The sequence below is a fragment of the Chiloscyllium plagiosum genome, unplaced genomic scaffold (genome assembly GCF_037043375.1).
Source record: "Chiloscyllium plagiosum isolate Xiang-an unplaced genomic scaffold, Cpla_swu_hap1 HiC_scaffold_2, whole genome shotgun sequence".
NCBI lineage: Eukaryota > Metazoa > Chordata > Chondrichthyes > Orectolobiformes > Hemiscylliidae > Chiloscyllium > Chiloscyllium plagiosum.
Genome location: NW_028270140.1, coordinates 10,249,680 through 10,273,451, shown reverse-complemented (window position 1 = coordinate 10,273,451; position 23,772 = coordinate 10,249,680). Strand labels below are relative to the sequence as shown.

Genomic DNA, 23,772 nt, shown 5'->3' with positions numbered 1-23,772 from the left:
TCTTCCCCGAAATACTTTCCATTAGATCAAAGATCCAAAAGGATGACTCATTGGGTGATGCTACATTCCAGTCCGCTGGAAGCCTCCTTGAGATGATGTAATCACAAAAAATTTACAAAACTTTTGGCCAGGAAATTTCAACAGAGAACAATCTCAGCCCTTATATAGGGCATGACTCTGTGATAAAACACACATTAACTTTGCTGGGGTTTCACTTTAGAGATACGACACAGAAAGAGGGTCCACGGGGAGTACCTCATTACCATAAAGCCAGGATCACTCATGTCATGACAGAACCATCCCCAGGCCCAGTTGCTCCCTGAACCTGAAAAGCCTGATGCCAATCGACTTTTGCGTGATATGGGAAGGGGATTGGAGGGAGACTAATCCTCTCTGATTGCTCAATGTATCCCACATGTTATTCCCTGCATAAGGGAACAAGCTAATCTAAACCTTTTAAGAGTCCATCCACCCCCTGCCCCCACCACTGCTTTGTGTTGCCTGGTTATTCTCTATCTACAGCCAGCTCTCCTCACCTGTCTCAGTGCACTTATCTCTTGCACTGGACAAGTGAGAACTACAATATAGAACACCCCAGATCTGCTTTTCCTACTTTTCTGTCATAGATCTTTCATTCTTCACAAGGTCAATTGAAAAGTTTCGAGAATCAAAGAATGATTGAGTATAGTATGTCACACATTTGCTTGATAGGTACTAGATCGCTGCGGATGCAGATATTGTAGATATTTCTACTCCATAATGAGTCACAGCTCTGATTTATTATGTGAATTTCAAAACTTCAAAGTCAACCATTAAATTCACTATTACTCAGTGTCCAGAAATTACTAAAGCAAGGGTTGGCAATTTCATTAAAGGGAATCCTTGGTGAGAGAATTACGAAATAAAAATTTACGATCAACAGAAAGAAAAAATGTTAATATTCTATTTCAACATCTTTTAGCATTGGATCATGTTGATGCAGAGTAAACTGGCTGAAACTCGGAAAAATAGGCTGCCAAGGTGAAGCACAGGACAAATTCATAATAGGGAGTAGGTCACTGCAGCATGTACAAATGCACAATACTTATTTGTGGACTGAGTGAGCTGGGCACTTAATTTAATGTTTTTTCTGTAACTTTGTGGTGGGCTATTTTCACTAATTGCAAATGTCTTATCTACACTGGCATCCTCAGAGAGATTATGAATGTTATTCTGTGGGGATCACTGTAGATCCTCTGCACAACCTCCTTCCCCCCCACAATCTATGTTAGGCCTCTTCAAATTAAATCTGGCAATGGAGCAGGTAACCAGAAACATGATTTCGGATGATTCTGGCATAGCTGTATTCCAACATTGCTTCTGGTTCATGCAGCTATTTAAAGTGTTGTCTCAGTTAATAATTATTCTTTCATCATTACCTTGTACATTCATCAGCTTTGTTGTATCTGAATTCAGTTTCTAATCATGGGTCTTGGAAAGGTTTCTTCAGCCAAGGCTGCAGTGTGTCCTTCCTGATGTGAGGTTCCGAACCTGTCCCTGAAAGACCCATGAGTTAAGGAGATGGTCCCAAGAACAAACCAGGGTGAGAACTTCCTTTATTACAAGTTACTGCTTCTCTGGTTCAGTTCAGAATGGCACCACCTGCAACTTCCTCTCCAAGCCAGACACCATTCTCACTTGGGACTATATCATTGGAGTTTGCACGTTCTCCCCGTGTCTGCGTGGGTTTCCTCCGGGTGCTCTGGTTTCCTCCCACAGTCCAAAAATGTGCAGGTTAGGTGAAGTGGCCATTCTAAATTGCCCGTAGTGTTAGGTGGATTAGTCAGGAGTAAATGTAGGGGAATGGGTCGGGAAGGGTTACTCTTCGGAGGGTCGGTGTGGACTTGTTGGGCTGAAGGGCCTGTTTCCATGCTGTAGGAAATCTAATCTAATCTAAATTGTTCCATCACTTCTTCTGGCTCAAGATCCTGGGAATCCCTTCCTATTCTGTATTGTGTGTATACCAACACCCCCAACAGACTTCAGCACTGATTATGAAACTGCTGGAAGAGGGGGACAGACACCAGTGTCAGGGTCTGGAGAGAACCCACTGGGTGAGAGTTGGGTGACCACCCAAGTACTTCCCATCACAGGTCTGTCTGAGGCCTGAAACAGCCACAAGACTTGGAGAGCTGAAGATTGCTGAGAAGAGGGAAAGAAAAGCTAGGAGTGGAGGAAAGATGTGCCAGAACTAAAGCAGAACAATTCTGGTCACCCTTCTATAGGAAATACGTTAAACTTGAGAGTGTACATAAAAAATTTACAAGGATGTTGCCAGGAATTGAGGGTATGTGCTACCAGGAGAGGTTGAATGGGCTGGTGCTAATTTCTCTTGAGGCTGAGGGGTGACCTTATAGACGTTTATAATATCATGAGGGACGTGATAGGGTAAATAGCCAATGTCTTTTTCTCAGTATGAGGGAGTCCAAAACCAGAAAGCATAGGTTTAAGGTGTGAGGGGAAAGATATAAAAAGGACCTAAAGGATAACATTTTTTACACAGAGGGTAGCGGGTGTATGGAATGAGCTGCCAGAGGAAGTGGTGATGGCGGTACAATTATAACACTTAAAAGGCATCTGGATGGGTTAAGAGGGATACAGGCCAAACAAGGTCAGATTGGAATGTCTGCTTGGTGCAGATGAGTTGACCGAAGGGTTTGTTTCCTTGCTGTCTACTTCTATGACTCTGTGTCTCTAAGAAGACAGATCACTACCACTTACTTAAGGGCAATTGAAGATGGGCAATAAATGCTTGTTTAAGCATTACTTTACATTCTACAAACAAATAAAACAAGTTGGGATGCAGTGTAGCATTTGATGTTAATTTACTCAGAAAGCTGAGGTGTGGTTACTGTTTGATGGGCAAGTGGGTGTCATTGGAGTCTGCGATAGAGGGGTGGGAGGGGGAGAAATCTCCATGGCAGGAAATTAGTCTGGACCCAATACTTGGAGGCTTGCTTCTCAGACCAGATCTAAGAAGGCACTGAATACGTCCTTGGTAACTCAATTTCTCAATGTTGAAGATTTGCAGACTTGTTTTTACTGTCAGTGGGCATTGCTGGAGGATTTGTGTTTTAGGAAGAGACTGCATAGGTTGGGACCTTTTTCACTGCTGTTTTGGAGTTTGAGGGATGACCTTAAAGAGATTTATAAAATCAAAAGGAGCATAGATAAGGGGAATAGCAAAGGTATTTTTCTACGATGAGCAAGTTCTAAAATAGGGGCCAATTTTTAAGATGAGTAGAGGAAGGTTCAAAAGGAACCTGAGAGGCAACATTTTCACATAGAGAGTGGTTCGTATGTGAAATGAACTGCCAGAGGAACTGGTAGATGTAGGTACAGTTACAACATTTAAAAGATATTTGGAGAGGTACATGAATAAGAAAGGTTTAGAGGGATATGGATCAAATGCAGGCAAATGGGACTAGTTTAGTATGGGAAATTTGTCACCATGGATGAGTTGGATTGAAGGGTACCTATGTGGGATTTTGAAAAATTAATTCACGGGGTATGGGCTTTGCTAGCTGAGTCAACTTAAGTTGCCCATTCCAAACTGACTTTGGGAAGGTGGTGGTGAGTTGCCTTCTTGAACCATTGTCGTTCAGTTGGTGTAGGGACACCCACAGTGCTGTTAGGAAGTGAGTTCCAGGATTTTGACCTAGCGACAGTGAAGGGAAACAGATATATATTTTCATGTGTGAGTGTTGAGTGGCTTGGAGAGTAACTTGTAGGTGATGATGTTCCCGTGCATCTGGCTCCCACGTCCTTCAACATGGTAGTGGCCACGGGTTTGGAAGGTGTGAACTAAGGAACTTTGGTGAGTTCCCACAGTGCGTTGTGTCGTAGGTAAATACTGATGCTACTGGATATTGGTGTTGGAGAGGCTGAATATCTGTGAGTGTGTTGCCAAACAAGTGAGCCACTTTTTCCGGGATGGTGTTAAGCTTGTTGTGTATTGTTGGAGCTGCAGTCATCCAGGCAAATGGACAACATTCACTCAGAGCCCTGACCTATGTAAATGTGGACAGGCTTTCCAGAGACACAAAGTGAGCCACACTCTGCAGAATTCCCCACAGCTGACCTGCTCTAGTAGCCACAGTACTTATCTGGCTAGTCCTGTCAATCTTTGTTCAATGATAACCCCCAGGCTCAACACCATTGCCTTAAACCTAGCCTGTTTTCCTTTAATGGAGTCAGGAAAGAGGGCATATAGCCAACTCACTCCCAGGAGCTGGGTTATCCATTTTGAATATTATAACAAGGCCACATGCCTCACATGCAGCCAAAAGAAGGTAAATTTGTGGTAAAAGGAAGTGACTTTTGCAGCTTAAATGTTTTCCCTTTTCCCATCAAATATATCTCCTTCCTTCAGTGATCCCTACAACCACAGATCACCAATATCAATCCACTTCCCCAGCTCCATGGACAGAGAGATCACATCATCCCCTCTTCCAGCATTGATGATTCCGTTTCACAGCCTCTGGTTATTGTTCTTAACATCAAACAGTCCTTACCTACCTCCATGTTATCACTATCCCAGCAACAGGCTCCCTCACCTGCAGTTGGGGCTGTGACTTCCTCAAGATTGTTACCGACATGGCAGAATTCCAAGCCAGTCGATCAGGTTGAATTTTAGGCTGGGGAACATCCAGAGACAAAAATGTCTGCTGGAGAGTCAAAACCCAGACATTCTCAAATGAAATTCCTCTCTCCTACTCCTGACTCAGTAATTAACAGGGCTACAGGGCTGCTTTCTCCACATTAGGTTTCTGCACATCAGCAACGTTACTTATTGCTGGGCATGTTAAAACACTTTGTCAGTTAATAGCAACCATCATTTAAGACTTACAAGTGTTAGCACGGTATTTCTAAATGAGTGGGAAATTGTATGCTGCAGATGCTCAACATACAAAACAAAAATCAAATATCCACACTTAATTCAGCCAGGGTTGTTTAATTCTGAAAAATATAGTTGGAAATATCAAGGCGCATTTTCTGAAATGTCAACGATACCATCATCATAGAGTTATGCAGAACGGAAACAGACTTTTTGATCCAATCAGTCCGTGTTAACCATAATCCTAAATTAAACTAGTTCCATTTGCCTGCTCCTCGTCCATATCCCTCCAAACTTTTCCTATTCATGTACTTAGCTCAGTGTCTTTTAAGCATTGTAACTGTGTCTGCATCCACTAACAATATTTGAAGGACACAGATAATCAGAGCAAGCAAAGAGAATAAAGCTGCTAAATTTAGTTGAACCTCCAGATTGGTTAAGGTTTAAAGAGGGGAAAACAATGGTCAAAAGTAGATTTCAGTGCTCAAATATGTTGAAAAGGTACCACTCAAGCAGTTGCCAAGCAAGAAAATCCCAAATTAGCTGAAGGGCCAGTTTGTCAAGGTCTTGGAATTTATAATGGTGAATAACTGTGCGAGACTCCTTTTCATCTGATAAAATAAGTTACATCTGCTCCTTCCATGTCATCTTAAAATATATTGTTTCAATTTATGTCATTGAAAAAAATTAACTGCTTGAATTGCTTTAGCAGTTTTGATATGGTAAGTCCTATGGAATACAAATATCAGTATAGCACAGTAACTTGATAAAATGTATCAATGCAGCTTGCCAATTTGGCATCAAATCTTTAAAACAATACAAACCAAAATCCTTTATTCAAGAAATTACATTTTACTCGTATTCAGAAAACTTTCTGAAATTGGGCCTGAATTTGCCTGTCGCCAATTCTAATATTGATGAGTAACAATTTGTACATTATTGATGGTCATAAAATTATTATCCCTCAATTCCACTCTATCAGTTGAAGAAACCAGAGTATTTTACACAAGGCAGGGAAAAATACAGAGCTTGCAACCTGTATTCAAGCAAATTGGGGAGGAAACCCACAGACTGCAGGACACTGCAATTCTGCTGGATTCCTCAGAGGATCTGTACCAGGTACTTCAAGCTTTTGCTGAATTTGGGACTGAAGCTGGCAAATATTTTCATCACCAAGAGGCAGATGACAACCTTTAAAGTCTCTCCTCCTTCTAATATTGCATAAAATCATATGGAGTAGACAGCACAGAAAACAAGGCATTTGGTTCAACTGATCAATGCCAGCCTAGGCCTTCTCCCATCCCTCTGCATCTGAGTCTATCAATATTTCTTCAATCCTAATACTTTACAGAGCAGTTTGTGCACCCACAGGTTCAGCCATGGACAGAAACCCATGGTGGGGGGGCATTACATTGGACTATCTGGATGCACATGAAACTCATTTGGGGATGTGAATAGGGGCAAGTACAAGAGCCAGGTCAGGCACAGGCTGCCTGTAGTACATTATACAACTGGACTAAACTTCTACCCAATCTGCTCAAGGAGCCAAATTTCCAACTCTACTCATTGCTGCTCCAGGATGCAGATGTCCAGAGCCCTTTAAAGGCACCTGAAGGCCTTTGTGGGGAAACTTGAATATAGAATTATTTCTTCTGTGGGTAATGGCCTAGTGATATTATTGTTGGACTGTTTAATCCAAAGACCCTGGTAATATTCTGGGGATCCAGGTTTGAATCCTAGCAGATGGCAGAATTTTAATTCAATAAATATCTGGAATTTGGAGTCTAACAATGACCATGAATCCATTGATAATTGTTGGAAAAACTATGTCCATTAGGGAGGGAAACTGCCATTCATACTTGGTCTGGCCTGCATGTGACTCCAGACCCACAGAGAATCTTGACAGTGTCAAAACAGGCCGTTCAGCCCATCAAGTCCAAACTAACCGTCTGGACAATATCCCTGTACTTTCCATGGTCTATCCACCTAAACTGCACATCTTTGGTGTGTGGGAGGAAACCAGAGCACCAGGAGGAAAACCCACACACACGGGGAGAACCTGCAAACTCCACACAGACAGTCACCCGAGGCTCTGGCGCTACAAGGCAGCAGCACTGAACACTGAGCCACCCCAGATTAGAATTGTGATCAGAATTCTAATCAGGTCCAGTCTTTCATTTAATGTTGTAGATGGAAAGTCAGTGTAAAGAGAGGAGCTTTTTTTATTGTCATTTAGAATGTTGCAGTGAAAATAACAGTGCTCATGCTAATTGACACAATGCGGTTAACTCTTAACTGTCCTCTGGGCATTAGGGATGGACAATAAATGTTGCCTAGCCAGCGATGCCCCAATCCAGTGAATGAATAAATAAATAAATCCATAACCATAAAAATATAGGGGTTAATTTAAACATTGGGTTGTGGCTATATAATGATTAGACTGTCATTGTATAACACATATACTGCTCCTTTCATACATAGAGTCATAGAGATGTACAGCATGGAAATAGATCCCTCAGTCCAACCTGTCCCAGATATCCCAACCCAATCTAGTCCCACTTGCCAGCACCCGGTCCATGTCCCTCCAAACCCTTCCTATTCATATACCTATCCAAATGTCTTTTAAATGTTGCAATTGTATTAGTCTCCACTACTTCCTCTGGCAGCTCATTCCATACACGTACCACCCTCTGTGTGAAAACGTTGCCCCTTATGTCTCTTTTATATCTTTCCCCTCTCACCTTAAACATATGCCATCTAGTTCTGGACTCCCCCACCCCAGGGTAAAGATTTGTCTATTTATCCTATCCATGCCCCTCATAATTTTGTAAACCTCTATAAGGTCACCCCTCAGCCTCCGATGCTCCAGGGAAAACAGCCACAGCCTCTCTCTATAGCTCAAATCCTCCAACTCTGGCAACATCCTTGTAAATCTTTTCTGGACCCTTTCAAGTTTCACAACATCTTTCCAATTGGAAGGAGACCAGAATTAGAAGCAATATTCCAACTGTGGCCTAACCAATGTCCTGTACAGCTGCAACATGACCTCCCAACTCCTGTACTCAATACTCTGACCAATAAAAGAAAGCATACCAAATGCCTTCTTCACTATCCTATTTACCTGCGACTCTATACTCAAAATTAAATTTACCTTCAGAAAGTTTAATCACTGACACCTTTATTTTGCCCATGTATACTCAGTTGCTTAAAGTACTTTGTACTGCAGATAACAATCCATTATTTATCACTTTGTTACTGCAAAATATTTTATTTACTGGCGTTACTTTTCTAGCCATTGAAATAAAGACTAAAGCTTCTTACTTACGTCTTCTGTATTTTCTTGACATCCCCAGAACAAAGTAAAAGGATAGGAATTTTTAATCTGGTTTTTGCAACCATTTGAGGAGATTTTTTTAAACATTAACTTAGGAAACTAATAGTGTGAAAGTCTTCAATTTTTTTTTAAATGAAGAAACTAATCAATGCATTTAATAAATAATTTTGTTTTGAAGAAGTCATGTTGGATTTGCAACCTTAACTCTGTTTCTCTCTCTGCAGAAAGAGAAAGTAAACACTGCAAATGCTTCCTGATGAAGTTTCCTGATGCAGGGCTTTTTCCAGAAACATTGATTCTCCTGCTCTTCGGATGCTGTCTGACCTGCTGTAGCTTTTCCAGCACCACACACTCGACTTCCCTCTCTACAGATGTTGCCAGACCTGCTGCGTTTCTCCAGCAATCTTTTTGTTTTATGTTTCAGATCTTCAATGTCCACAGTTCTTTGATTCATTTTATTGCGGGGCTGGTGACTTAATTGCTTTGTGCCCTGCCCAATGCAGATTCAAAAGAAGCAACTATAGTACATCTTTAACGGAGAGATCTTCCAAAATAATGTGCAATTTTAATGTGAGAGGTATATAAAACTGTCTTCAATGATTGTTTGTGCTGATGCATATCAGTTTCATATGTATTAAATTTGCACGAACATTTTTTTCACTGCAACATTCTGAATGACAATAAAAAAAAGCTCCTCTCTTTACACTGACTTTCCACCTACAACATTAAATGAAAAACTGGTCCTGATTAGAATTCTGATTACAATTCTAATCTGGGGTGGCTCAGTGTTCAGTGCTGCTGCCTCGTAGCGCCAGAGCCTTGGGTGACTGTCTGTGTGGAGTTTGCAGGTTCTCCCCGTGTGTATGGGTTTTCCTCCGGGTGCTGTGGTTTCGTCCCACACACCAAAGATGTGCAGGTTAGGTGGATAGACCATGGGAAATACAGGGATGAGTTGGATCTGGGTGGGATACTGTCCAGACGGTCAGTGTGGATTTGATGGGCTGAATGGCCTGTAGGGATTCTATGATTCTCTCTAAATTAATTCCACATCTTGATTTGAGAATCATGAAAATGACTGTATTACATGAGCTAGCTCACGGATATTTGGATGTTTACCCACCGCCTGTCCGGTTTTCCTGTGAAGTCAGTGACTTATTTCCGTGGGTGTCGGGCACTCTCCAAAGAGAGTGACCATCTAATAGGTCTGGAAGTCGGTTTGTGCAGTGCCAGGCTTTCGGCACACAGCCCAGGGGCCCCAGGAGGAATTGCAGCGCCCGAAGCTGACGAGGAAGAGAGATGGTCAGGTGTAATAGCTGCACTTGCGACAGGGCTCTGTGTGAATCCGTACATGTATTCCGGACTCAGTGCGTTTGTCACACATAAAGCACCACCCAGCAGAGAGACAGCACCCGGGCATCAAGTCAGTCTGGGGATGCGGTGGTTGAAGTATGAGATCAGCAAGTGGGCCAGCAAGAGTTCGGTACTGCGAGGGAATGCGAAGCCAGGAGAAGTTCATCCCTATCTGCAGCTCCATATTTAGGCAAGATATTTTAATAGTTTTTTTTTATGGTGTCAGTCTGCAGCGCTGCTTTGGGACTGGGGTGCATCTGAGAACATTGATAAGCAAGGGGACTAAATCAGCTTCAATGGAGTACCCTGAGAAATAACCTTTAACTAATAATAGCGTGCCACCCAGAAACATGGAGGAAAAAAAAGGAACAGGCCATTCGGCCCTCCGCCCCCGCCCCAGCCCCACCATTCAACAGGAACACGGCTGATCATTCAAGGTAGGAGCCTCCTTCAGGCTCTCTCCCCATATCCACCGATCCCTTTCAATCTTCAGAAGAAGCAAATTGTTGGAGGTTCTCAGCAGGTCTGGAGCTTCTGAAGTGGTGGTAAGGAACACCCATTGGATATCAAAATTGGAATGCTTGTGGCGCAGTTGTAATGTCCCCACCTTAGAGCTCGAAGGCCGAGGTACAAGTCCCACCCTGCTTCACAGGTGAGTTATGAGCAGTTTGGGTTAAAATATCTACTGCATTGAATTTCTCTGCATTAGGTTTATGCCTGAAAAAAAACATGATCCAATATCCAGGCCAGTGGAAATGCCGGTCGGTGCTGAATTTGACTGTGGCTAACATCAAAACTAAGTCAAGTTTTGTGGTCAACTCACTTTGGGTAACCAGGCAATGATTACTAAAAACTATTGCCAAACTTTCACCTTTAACCTCCCCCCCCCCCCCCCCCCGACACTGAGGCATCCCAAACAGTGCTTTGGTTTAAATTTAAATATAGGATTTTGATGAACTCCATAATATTCTATACCAGGCATCTACTGATCTGAAGCCACTGGGTAACCCAAGTAAGTGATGTTTCAATTGATCAATATTTAACTTTCACCTTTCATTCAATGCCAGAAATTATGCCCTGCTGCAAACTTCAATGCAGTGTTTATGTGTAAGCAGATATTATTTACAAGAGAGAGGTCAGTGATATGAAGTGTTTCATATGCAAATAATTATTTAAAATTAATTATGTAAGTAAGCTCAACATTAGGCGGGTATTAAAATTCTGCTAATAGTTCTGTATAGTAATTTTAATCCAATGACCATTGTTACTGGCATGAAGACCCCAGTAGGGAACAAGGAGCTTTGATGTACTTACAGCACTGACCTGTGAATGGGGCTTTCTAGTGCAGGCTCTGCCTTGGAACACAAAATGTGCACATTTTGTTTACTTTCAGCAGACTTGATGTCAATTATAGTTTTGGCAAATTGTTTTCACTGGTTCTGCCATCCAGATCACGAGCAGCAGGGCTAACACACTTAACTGGATCCCTGTGCTCAGTTTTGACTGCAGTATTAGAAATGCAACTGAAACTATCCAGTTTCCATTGCAAATGCAACAAAATCAGAAGTTGCTGGAAAAGCTCAGCAGGTTTGGCAGCATCTGTGGAGAAAAATTAGAGATAATGTTTCAGATCGAGTGAACCTTCCTCAGAACTCATTCGTTTTCTATTGTGAATGTTTGTCTGATTCATTGCCTATGCACAGGAAATTTAATGGCAAATGTACCTATTTCCTGCAGTCTGGTGCTGGATAGGAGCATTGGAATTACCTGATCCAGGCCTGGTGTGGGTCTGCCATCTGTTAAGGTGTATTGCCTGCACAAAATGGGGGAATATGTGGTAGGCCATCCAGGTTTGGTGCACAGTTTTAATTGGAGCTACAGGTGCTGTTGTTGTGGTTCTGTTCGCCGAGCTGGAAGTTTTTGTTGCAAACGTTTCGTCCCCTGTCTAGGTGACATCCTCAGTGCTTGGGAGCCTCCTGTGAAGCACTTCTGTGGTGTTTCCTCCGGCATTTATAGTGGCCTGTTCCTGCCGCTTCCGGTTGTCAGTTTCAGCTGTCCGCTGTAGTGGCCGGTATATTGGGTCCAGGTCTATGTGTTTATTGATGGAGTTTGTGGATGAGTGCCAAGCTTCTAGGAATTCCCTGGTTGTTCTTTGTTTCGCTTGCCCTATAATGGTAGTGTTGTCCCAGTCAAATTCATGTTGCTTGTCGTCTGCGTGTGTGGCTACTAGGGATAGCTGGTCGTGTCGTTTCGTGGCTAGTTGATGTTCGTGGATGCGGATCGTTAGCTGTCTTCCTGTTTGTCCTATATAGTGTTTTGTGCAGTCCTTGCATGGGATTTTGTACACTACGTTAGTTTTACTCATGCTGGGTATCGGGTCCTTAGTTTTGGTGAGTTGTTGTCTGAGAGTGTCTGTTGAGTTTGTGTGCTGTTATAAGTCCTAGTGGTTGCAGTAGTCTGGCTGTCATTTCAGCTACAGGTTCAGCTACAGGCTGGAGCTACAGGTTCCAACTACATTCAAAAATCCTGGTCTGGAATATTGCGTACAGTTCTGGACTCCTTCCTATCAGAAGGATGTTGTGCAACTTGAAAGGGTTCAGAAAAGATTTACAAGAATGTTGTCAGGGTTGGAGGATTTGAGCTACAGGGAGAGGCTGAATAGGCTGGGGATGTTTTCTCCTGGAGCATCGGAGGCTGAGGGATGACCTTATAGAATTATGAGGGGTATGAATAGGATAAATAGACAAAGTCTTTTCCCTGGGGTCAGGGAGTCCAGAACTAGAGGGCATAGGTTTAGGGTGAGAGGAGAAAGATATAAAAAGGACCTAAGGGGCAACTTTTTCACACAGAGGGTGGTGCGAGTATGGAATGAGCTGCCAGAGGAAGTGGTGGAGGCTGGTACTTAATTTACAGCATTTAAAAGGCATCTGGATGGGTATATGAATAGGAAGGTTTTAGAGGGATATGGGCCAAGTGCTGGCAAATGGTACTAGGTTAGGTTAGGATATCTGGTCAGCATGGACGAGTTGGACCGAAGGGTCTGTTTCCATGTTGTACATCTATGACTCAATGACTGAAAAAGTATTATTTACTTTTGTTTGGCTTCTCCCTCATCCTCATGGCAATGATCCAGAGCCAAGCCTCAGTGCCCAAAGCACCTTGGATGTCTCAAGTGGTTCACTGCTCAGTCAATTGCATTGAGAAAAGCCTGGACGTTCCTGTCACTTGCATTATGTGGCTTATCTCAGGCAGGCGCGTACACACACACACACAATGGAAAAGGAAGAGACACCTAACCTAATAAGGCTCTCCCTCTTTTACCTAATATTTGCTCCCAGGAAAACAAGTCATCCAAGAAAGAAAGTAGTAGTCTGATAGACTGTAAAGAAATTTAACTTTTTGAAAGCCATGCCACTAAATCAGTTTTCAGCATAATTTGTAGGCTAGGGAAAAAGCAATTCAATATAACTGCAGAGTACTGAATACAATACCTGTGGCTAACCAAAGGAACTGCCATCCCATGGCAATCAAACATAGCGTTCATAGCAGTTGAAAATTGATAAAGGGCTCCTGGCAGAGACTGGCTAACTTCTTTGACATATTGCCATGGTAACCAACACGACAGAGAAGTTATACAATGAGGCCAAAATACAGTAATTGCATTGTGAAGTCTTAACAATAATTTTGCTGTCTGGTTTACTTAGAGAGCACTTTAGATCCATTTCACTATAAAAAGTGTGTAGGATGGCCAGATTGAGAATATGGTTTGCCAACTGGACAATCATCAACAGTAAAGCAAAAAGACAAACTGTGAATACTGAAATCAGAAAGTGTTGCAATAGATCAGTGGAGAGAACCTTGGGTCTTCTCTCTCTATAGATGCTCAATTGTGCAGCCCCTCACCAAATCACTACCACAAAGATACTAGACCTCTTCAAGAATGAAGACCAGCTGGCAGCCATCTTTAACACCTCTCATCAATAACCATTTCAATCAAAATCAATTGGACATAACTAAAACGCCTGCACAACATATGTTTTCTTGAGGTTGTTTGTAGCTGGTACTCACAGCTCTTTAGTCCAGTTACAGCTCATTGGGACTGTGTGGTTGCATACAGTAATGCAAGAATACTTCAGAGAGAATTTGGCTAGAAACCACGTTATCCTTTCTGAGAAATGTATTCAGAAAAACACAAATCCTTATTTGATCAAAGTAAAATTACTAGTGTTCTCTGTGACAGCACAAATTTCAGATGCTGGAAGAGGAAGCCGCTTGCCACTTTCAGTATTAATAAGATTGAAATAAGTGATCACAGTCATAATAAAAGAAATATTATTCAGCTGTGTACGAACATTGAAAAGATCACAACATTTCAAATATTGATATCTCTACCTTCGCATCTCGGTCATTTAACCTCAGCTTCTCGCCAAGAGAATTTTCAAAAAAAAGTATTCAGTCACGAGTGGAGAGAGCTTGCACTGGGCACCAGTCAGCAGCAGTGAATCAGCAGCAGCAGCACAACCAGTGAAATGACAGTTGGAACCATGTGATCAGTTCAAATTGAAAGGAAACAAGCGTTTTTTTGCTGATTAATCCATTATCGCTTGCCAAGTTCAAACAGCATGCAAACCAGTTCACATAAATATATAAACCAAAGTTTAAAAATGACAGCAACATCCAACCGTCTGAAAACAAATTTATACATTACCTGAACAGAATTCAAAAGCATTTGACTGGGATGCAAGTAAACACTGGACTGGATTAGAACAAAATTCTGCTTACAAAGCCGTGTTCCCTTTCTTTCATCATTTAATTAGTTACTTTGAAAGAAATTCCTGAAGGACTGTTTACATCTAGTCTATTTATATGCATTGTGTGTGAGAGTCTGCATTATTTGGGAAGCGTATAGGAAGTGATTGGCTCCTATTCTCTCTCTCCACCTCCTCCCTAATTCAGAATACAATATTGATATACATGACACACAATTTTGAAACAAGACATATGAATTGAACAAACTGGGTGATTTGGTTTGCGAATGTGTTCATATTTTGGAACATAAACTGGAAATTCAATAAGAGGGCAGTAATGGACTGCCAAACAGCTGGAGTCCGGTCGCACAGAATATAAAGCCAAAACTTGTCATTCTGGACAGGTCACCAGATTCGTCTGATCAAATGTTCCCATTTGTCACGTTCTGGTGTTGATCATTCAAAGCCATTCTTCCTTAACCTTTGGAGATTAACTGTGGCATTTGTGGACAGGGGGATTTTAGAGCATAAAATTAAACATGAACAAAATTTCACAGACTGCTGCCATTCCATCCTCCCACATTGGCTTTAGATTTAAACTGATGCGGAGACCTGTCCCCATCAGCAACTCTGCTGGAGCTATCTTTGTTGTTGGGTGAAGGGTGGTCCTATAATCAAATAGGAACCGTGACTGTTTGGTATTGAGTGAAGCTGTAGGCTGTTGCTTTAAGCTTTCCTTCAATGTTTGGACTGCTCTTTCCACCAAACTATTGGACAATGGATGTTATGGAGCTGTCCATACTTGTCGAGTGCCATTCATCTTCAGGAGATATTTGAAATCCCTGTTGGTAAATGATGTCCCATTATCCATGACCGATACTTCTGGGAGTCCGTGTATTGCAATGATACTCACAGCTTTTCAATTGTCGTCCCTGGGTTTGCCGAATTGACTCTTTTCATGACCAACTATTTTGACTGGACATCCGCAATGACTAGGAACATTGAGCCCATGAAAAGACCCGTATAGTCGATGCGTAACTGAGTCCAGGGTTACCTGGCCATACCCATGAATGTGGGGAAAATGTTGGCAGTAAACTTTGTCCTTGTTGGCACTCTGAGCATTCTCCACTCGGACAACTATTTCAGCATCCATTCCTGGCCATCAGACATAACATCTCACCAACATCTTCATTTTGGAAACCCCGGAATGACCCCTGTGGAGTTCAGCCAGTATCTACTGGTGACCTTTACTCAGGACAATCTTGCTCCCCACAATAATATGCCATCCTCTATAGTGATCTGTCTCACCGCGTCCAGAAAGGTTTCAGTTCTGGTTATGGGTGGCCCTTTTGTTTCTCACCTCACCACCATCTGTTTTAGTTTCACCAGGATAGTCGATAGTCAGATATTGTCAGCAGTGACCGGAAGGGTGTTTACAATGTTTAAAACCAGGACGGGTCTTCCAGGGACAGTACCAGTAGTGGTGTATCTGCCAGTGAGAGATGGCTCAGGGTAAGTGCATTTACCGCTTGGCTTCCTGGATGGTTTTCCAACTTGGGATTAAATGGATTAAAAATAAGGGTCCACCACTGAATTGGACCAGAAGCTATTGGAGGCACAGCCTTGTCTACTTTAAGTAGCCCTAGCAGGGTTTGTGGTCTGTTTTACAAATGTGCATCCATAAAGGTATTGGTGAAACTTCCTCACACTAAAGATGATTGCCAAACCTTCCTTCACTGTTTGGGCACATTTGTGTTTGGCATCAGCTAAAGTCTGGGAAGCATACACTATCGGACGTTCCTCTCCATTGGGCCACCAGTGAGCCAATATAAAGGGAGGAATCACATGTCAGCGCTACCTCTTGCTTTGGATTGTACTAGGCCAATGCCTTAGATGACGATAGTTGCTTTTTTCACTTCACTAAAGGCTACTTCTTGGCAGGAGGCCCTTTTCAAGGGTGTCTCTTTTCCAATAGCAGGTGTAAGGGGTGCCAAGATGGAGGCCAGATTACGTTTGCATTTTCCATAATCGTTCACCAACCCAAGGAAAGATCTAATCTCAGGTACAGACATGGAAGCCAGGACATCTTTGATTTTCCTCACTTCATCGCCCAACAGCTGTAACCCAATCTTGTTAATTCTGTAGCCCAAGTAGGCCACTTGGGGTGCCTGGAGCACACATTGTTTCCCTTCCAAGGCATATGCCCAGCTGGGAGAACTATGCACTATGTCCAAATTCTCCAAGTGCTCTTTATTGGTCTTCCTGGTTATTAGCACATCATCCAGATAAGTAGCCGCCTGGGGTAGATCTTGTAAAATGCTCTCCATGGTCTGCTGGAAAAGGACGCAAGCTGATGATACCCCAAATAGCAGTCTTGTACAAATCCCTATGGTTATTAATTGTGGCATCTTTCTGGGACTCTTTATCTAGTCACATTTGCAGGTACACATGGCTTCGAGAAAATGAGGACTGTAGATGCTGGAGATCAGAGTCGAAACGTTTGGCACTGGAAAAGCACAGCCGGTCAGGCAGCATCGAGGAGCAGGAGAGTCGGCTTTTCCAGCACCACATGTTTTAACTCATGTCCAACTTCGTCAAGGACACTCCTCCACTGGTTTTGCGTACATGTCCTCTATGTGAGAGATTGGGTATTTATCCCATTGCAAAACGCGGTTTCCCATTTGCTTAAAATCCCCACAAAAGTGAATCGACCTGTCAGGTTTCTCAGTCGGTTCAACCGGTGCTGTCCATTCTGCAAACTGGACTGATGTAATGACTCCTTCGCTTTCCAGCCTCCTATCTCTTACCTCTACTTTTGCCCGTTAGGCAAATGGTATTGCGTGGGCCTTGAAGAATTGCTTCCTGGTCAACATGAAAAGTACCCTTGGCTCTTTTTATACTCCCTTAACCTTCCTGAAAAACCTCTGTATATTTAATTAGACCTCACTCAGGCAGCCATTTTCTAATTGAAAATTATTCAGCCAATCAAAGTGAATCTTTCTAAACCATTTCTGTTTCATCAAGCTTGGGCCTGAGCCTTTTACTACAATCACTGGGAACTGAGCCAGCTGCTTCTCAGAGTAGACTGGAACTGAAGTTGTACCCTTAATCTGTTAAGATTCCCTGGTATAGGTTCTCAGTCCAGCCGAGGATGTGTGCAATCTTAGGGATTGGAGGTCAGAGCAAATCTTGTGAAAGATTGGTTTTGCAATCACTGATGCAGCTGCACTGGCATCAACCTCCATTAGAACCGGGTGACCATTTAAGTAGACATTTATTTTAGAGTCGTAGAGATGTACAGCACAGAAACAGACCCTTCGGTCCAACTCATCCATGCCGACCAGGTATCCTAACCCAATCTAGTCCCACCTGCCAGCACCTGGCCCATTTCCCACCAAATCCTTCCTATTCATATACCCACCCAGGTGCCTTTTGATTGCTTCTGATTTGGATGTTGCTAGGTAATTTAACTGCTCCAAACCACACGCAGGTAGGTTTTCCAGGGTGTGCACTCTCCTGGATACTGGCCTATGAGCTTCCTTAATCAAGTCAAGCCCCATCAGATTTCTTTGCTATCTCGAGTCCGCATACCGGCAGCACCTACAATGGCTTGCTGGCACGGATACTGAAGCACATTTTAGCCATTTGGATGAGGCTTAGCTTTGTTTTGGGGCTTTGCTGTGGGCTGACCTAGTGCCCCGTCGCTCAAGCTATATCCTGTGTGAGGCTATGTGATTGCCTTCATTCAAATGATGTTCCCGAAGCTCAGTCAGATAGGTGACGGTGCCTACTTCTATTGGGACACCCTGTAGCTCACATGTTCCACTTGCCCCATTTGCTTTTGCATGGTTACGTCATTAATCCCGCACACTAAACAGTCTCTCAGCATCTCATTCAAGGTTAGCCTAAAATCACATGCCTCTGTTAGTTGTGACAGATGGAGCCAATGAGAGGGAAAACCAACTTGACCTTGTATTTACCCATCTACCTTGCTCAGAAGCACTTGCCCAGGATAGTATTGGTAGGATTGGCCGCTGCACATTGCTGGTTGAGTTGAAGATCATACTCTCCATTGATAGAAGTATCATAGGGCTAAATGGCTCAATAAAAGTACAAGGTGGTGGTGGGGGGTGGGGTGGGCATGCCAGGAACAGAATTGAGCATACATAAATCTAAGCGTCAACCTAGTATAGCTACAACACTTGTCAACAGAACTATTGAGACAATATTTCATAGGCAGAGCCAATCAATCTCGCAGCCAACAGATCAGACTTAAGTTCTATAGTTCTGCCACATTCAGTCTGGCATGGTGGTACACAGTTAAACGACCAACAGCAGGAGGAGGTTCAAAGATCGAGGAGCCCAAGACATGAGTGCAAAAGAACATAAGAACTAAGAGCAGGAGTAGACCATCTGGCCCCTCAAGCCTGCTCCGCTATTCAATAAGATCATGGCTGATCTTTTTGTGGCCTCAGCTCCACTTACCTGCCCTCTCACCATAACCCTTAAAGACAAGGCTGAAGCATTATAATCCATCTTCAAATGGCAGATAATCCATCTTACCTTCCTCATGAGGTCCACAGCATCTAAGATACTAGCCTTCAGCCAATTTAATTCACTCAATGTAATGTCACGATATGGCTGAAGGCACTGGATACTGCACAGATTGTGGGCCCTAACAACACTCTAGTAATGGTACTGAAAACAATTATCACAAGCTAAGCAGACTCAGGCGTGGTTAGTACTTGGATGGGAGATTGCCTGGGTATACCAGGTGCTGTAGGATTTAATGAACTGCCAGAGGAAGTGGTGGAGGCTGGTACAATTATAGCATTTAAGAGGCATCTAGATGGGTATATGAATAGGAAGGATTTGGGGGGATATGGGCCAAATGCTGGCAGATGGGATTTGTTTAATTTAGGATATCTGGTTGGAGAGGACATGTTGGACCAAGGGCCTGATTCCATGCTGTATGACGCTGTGACTGTAATGCCTTATCAATCTATTCTCAATCAATAAAGTGATTTAAAGGGCCACCACCTCATTAATAACTTGTTCAGCAACACTCAGTTTGCATTCTGCCGAGGCTATTTAGTTTCAGGCCTCATTAGCCTTGGTCAAAACATGGAAAAAAGAGCTGAAATCCAGAGGTAAGGTGAGATGAGAGTGGTTGTCCTCAACATGAATGCAACGTTTGACTAAGTGTGGCATCAAAGAGTCTTAGCAAAACCGGAATCAATGGGAATTAGGAGAAAACTCCCTGTGACTTGTGATTACAACTGGAATAAAGGACGATGGCTGTGGTTGTTGTAGTCAATAATTTCAGCCTCAGGAAATCATTGCAGGAGTTCGTTAGAGTAGTGTCCTGGGCCCAGTTTTCTCAGCTGCTTCATCAATGATCTTCTCTTCACTGTAAGGCTGGAGTTTTGGATGTTTTTTGATGATTTACACAATGTTACGCACTGTTCACAATTCCTCAGACACTGATTTAATTCACGTTCATACAGTGCAAGACCTGGACAACATCCAGGGCTTGGGAAGTAACATCTGTGCCATGTCAGTGTCAAGCAAGGACCAAATCAAATGAAATAGAATCTAATCATCCCTTGAAATTCAATGCTAAAAATCACATGTCACCAGGTTAGAATCCAACAGGTTTATTTGGAAGCACAAAATAAACTTCCAATTAAACCTGTTGGACTATAACCTAGTATTGTGTGATTTTTAACTCTGTCCACCCATGTCCAACTCTGGCACCTCCAAATCTTGAAATTCAATGGCAATACAGTCATTGATTTCCCCATCATTAAAATCCTGGAGGTTACCATTGATCAGAAACTGAAACTGGACCAGCCATTATAATAGAGCAGGTTAGAGGCTAGGAATTTTGCAGTGAGTAACTTAACCTCCTGACTCCCCAAGTCCACTTCACCACTTGAAGGCACAAGTCAGGAATGTGATGGAATATTCTCTGCTTGTTCGTGAGCGTGCTTAACTCTGTCAGGATAAAGTAGCCTCTTGATTGGCTTCTGCATGCATTGCCTTCACCACCAATGCACAGAAGCAGCAGTGTATACCATCAACAAAATGCACTGTATTAACTCAACAATGCTGTTGACTGCGCTCTCCAAACCTGTGACCTGTACCAGCTGGAAGAACCAAGGGACCAGATACCTGGGAACACCTACAAGCTCCTGCCCAAGTCATACACACCAAAATAATTTGGAGTAATGTTGTGGCCCCTTCTCTGTTGTTGGGTCAAAATCCTGCAACTCCCTTCCTAACAGCACTATGAGTGTTCTTAAACCTTAGGGACTACAATGGTTCAAGAAGGCAGTTCGCCACTATCTTCTGTAGCCAGTTATGAACGGGCAATAAATGCTAGTCTAGCCATTGATGCTCACATCCCATGAACAAATAAAAGTGAACATTTGGAATAATTTACATGACTAAATTTGGTTATTGCAGTACAAAATGAATTCAAATCCAAATTCACAAACTTGCTAGATGTTCTCTGTGCAGATTTAATATTAATTTGTCTCAAAATATTGTATAAATCAGTTTGTGTACGCCTGATTTACCTTCATTATTTAATTTCACAAAGGCACATGGGACCTTAACTTCCTTTGTGCGTTATTTTTAGTTCACTGGTTATCTTGTTTCCTTTAATGCCTTGTCTAAAGCTATTTTAATCCACATAATTACACCGTGCACAAGAATTTTAATGACAATAATAAAATAGTGTGGAAAGAAATTTACCATGAATACTCAAATCTAACATGAGGTTACTGAAACAGTACAAATTAAAGTCTAAGGAGAATTTAACCGCCACATTGCAAGCAGCTTATGCATGCATTAGACTCACATGTGCAAGGACTGTAACCTTCTCTAAGGCCTGTAACCTTCTCTAAGGCCTGTAACCTTCTCCAAGGACTGTAACCTTCTCCAAGGACTGTAACCTTCTCTAAGGACTGTAACCTTCTCTAAGGCCTGTAATCTTCTCCAAGGACTGTAACCTTCTCTAAGGCCTGTAATCTTCTCCAAGGACTGTAACCTTCTCTAAGGCCTGTAACCTTCTCCAAGGCCTGTAACCTTCTCCAAGGCCTGTAACCTTCTCTAAGGACTGTAACCTTCTCCAAGGACTGTAACCTTCTCTAAGGCCTGTAACCTTCTCCAAGGACTGTAACCTTCTCCAAGGACTGTAACCTTCTCTAAGGACTGTAACCTTCTCCAAGGACTGTAACCTTCTCCAAGGACTGTAATCTTCTCTAAGGACTGTAACCTTCTCCAAGGCCTGTAACCTTCTCCAAGGACTGTAACCTTCTCTAAGGACCGCAACCTTCTCTAAGGACTGTAACCTTCTCTGAGGACTGTAACCTTCTCCGAGGACTGTAACCTTCTCTGAGGACTGTAACCTTCTCTAAGAACTGTAACCTTCTCTGAGGACTGTAATCTTCTCCAAGGACTGTAACCTTCTCTAAGAACTGTAACCTTCTCTATGGACGGCACGGTGGCACAGTGGTTAGCACTGCTGCCTCGCAGCGCCAGAGACCCGGGTTCAATTCCCGCCTCAGGCAACTGACTGTGTGGAGTTTGCACGTTCTCCCCGTGTCTGCGTGGGTTTCCTCCGGGTGCTCCGGTTTCCTCCCACAGTCCAAAGATGTGCAGGTCAGATGAATTGGCCATGCTAAATTGCCCGTAGTGTTAGGTAAAGGGTAAATGTAAGGGTATGGGTGGGTTACGCTTCGGCGCATCGGTGTGGACTTATTGGGCCGAAGGGCCTGTTTCCACACTGTAAAGTAATCTAATCTAATCTAAAAAAACTGTAATCTTCTCCAAGGACTGTAACCTTCTCTAAGAACTGTAACCTTCTCTAAGGACTGTAACCTTCTCCAAGGACTGTAACCTTCACGAGGGAGATAATTGCTTCCAACCTACATCACATTTTCATTTTAAGACTGTTTATGGTAGCAATGATGGATCATGTATTTCATGATTAAAGGTGCAATAAGGTTTATTTTTGTTAATGCTTTCACAGGATGTGGACGTCACTAGTAAAGTCAGCATTTATGCCAATCCTTAATTGCCCTGGAGAAAGTGGTGGTGAGCCACTTTCTTTGACCCATGACAGTCCAATAGTCCATGCATGGCGAAGGAGCCTTGGGTGCTGTAGTGCATCTTATTTCCATGATGTATGTGTTGGTGGTGAATGGACAGCACGTTTAATGTGCTAGATAGGATGCCAATCAAGTGGGTTGCTTTTTCTCGAATGATCTCGAGCTTCTTGAGTGTTATTGCAGCTGCAAACAACTAGGAAATCTCAACTATTGTATCTCAACACATTCCTCATTTGTGTCTAATAGTTGTTGGGCAGGCTCTGGGGAGATGGGAGGTGAATTACTCATCACAAAATTCCCAGCCTCTGACCTGCAGTATTTATGATGTTGCTGCAGTTCAGATCCTGATCACTTTGTTGGGTTACCCAGAGACTTTCGATCAGTAGATTACATGGTATAAAACTCAATTCTGTGGTTCTTTAAGATCCTGTTCTAAATCTCAACATAGGCAGTATTAGGGGTGCCTCAGCAATGGTAATGCCATTGAATATCAAGGGCTGATGATTAGATGATGTCTGGGTGGAGATTGTCATTGTTGCGCAGTTGTGTGCTATGAATGTTACTTGCCACTCAGCAGCTCAAGACAGAATGTTGTTCAGGTCTTACTGCATATGGACACAAACTACTTCAGTATCTGTGAAGTTGCAAACAGTGCTGAATATGTGCAATCACCAGTGAACATCACCATTTATGATGAAGCAGCTGAAGGAAGTTAGAGTCAGGGCACTAACATGAGGATTTCTTCCAGCAACATTCTGGGATAGCAATGAATGGTCTCCAGCAACCCAGAACCCTCTTCCTTTGTGCTGGGAGTGACTAGAACCGTCAAATTATTTTCCGCGAATGCTCATTTCTTTAGGTTCGCTAGGACTTCTTGAGGTCATATGGAAATGACTAGTTGTTTGAACCTTTGTTGTGAGATGTAATTCTAATTACTCCAGTAAAGATTTCTCAAACATAAGAACTTAAGAACAAGGAGCAGATGTAGGGTGTCTGGCCCTTTGAGCCTGCTCCACTATTCAATAAGTTCATGGGTGATCTTTTCATGGACTCAGATCCACTTACCCACCCTCTAACTATAACCCTTAATCCATTTATTGTTAAAAAAAATCTACCTTAGCTTTAAAAATGTTTACTGAAATAGTGTCAACTACTTCCCTGAACAAGGACTTCCATAGATTAACAACCGTCTGGGTAAAGAAGTTCCTTGTCAAATCAGTCCTAAATCTGCTCCCACTAATCTTGAGGCTATGCCCTCTTGTTCTAGTTTCACTTGCCAGTGGAAACATCCTCTCTATTTCTATCTTATCTGTTCCCTTCATAATTTTATATGTTTCTATAAGATCC

At 42.7% G+C, this 23,772-nt stretch overlaps 1 protein-coding gene across 2 annotated transcripts in view; it reads right to left on the bottom strand.

Moving 5' to 3' along the window:
* cdkn2a/b (cyclin-dependent kinase inhibitor 2A/B (p15, inhibits CDK4)) overlaps positions 1-14,072 on the bottom strand; it is a 66,545-nt gene extending 52,473 nt beyond the window's left edge. For both annotated transcript variants that reach the window (XM_043718884.2, XM_043718892.2), the window contains exon 1: positions 13,953-14,072. The gene's annotated coding sequence lies outside the window, so the exon portion shown is untranslated. The remainder of the gene's footprint in view (positions 1-13,952) is intronic.
* Between the last annotated feature and the right edge of the window lie 9,700 nt (positions 14,073-23,772).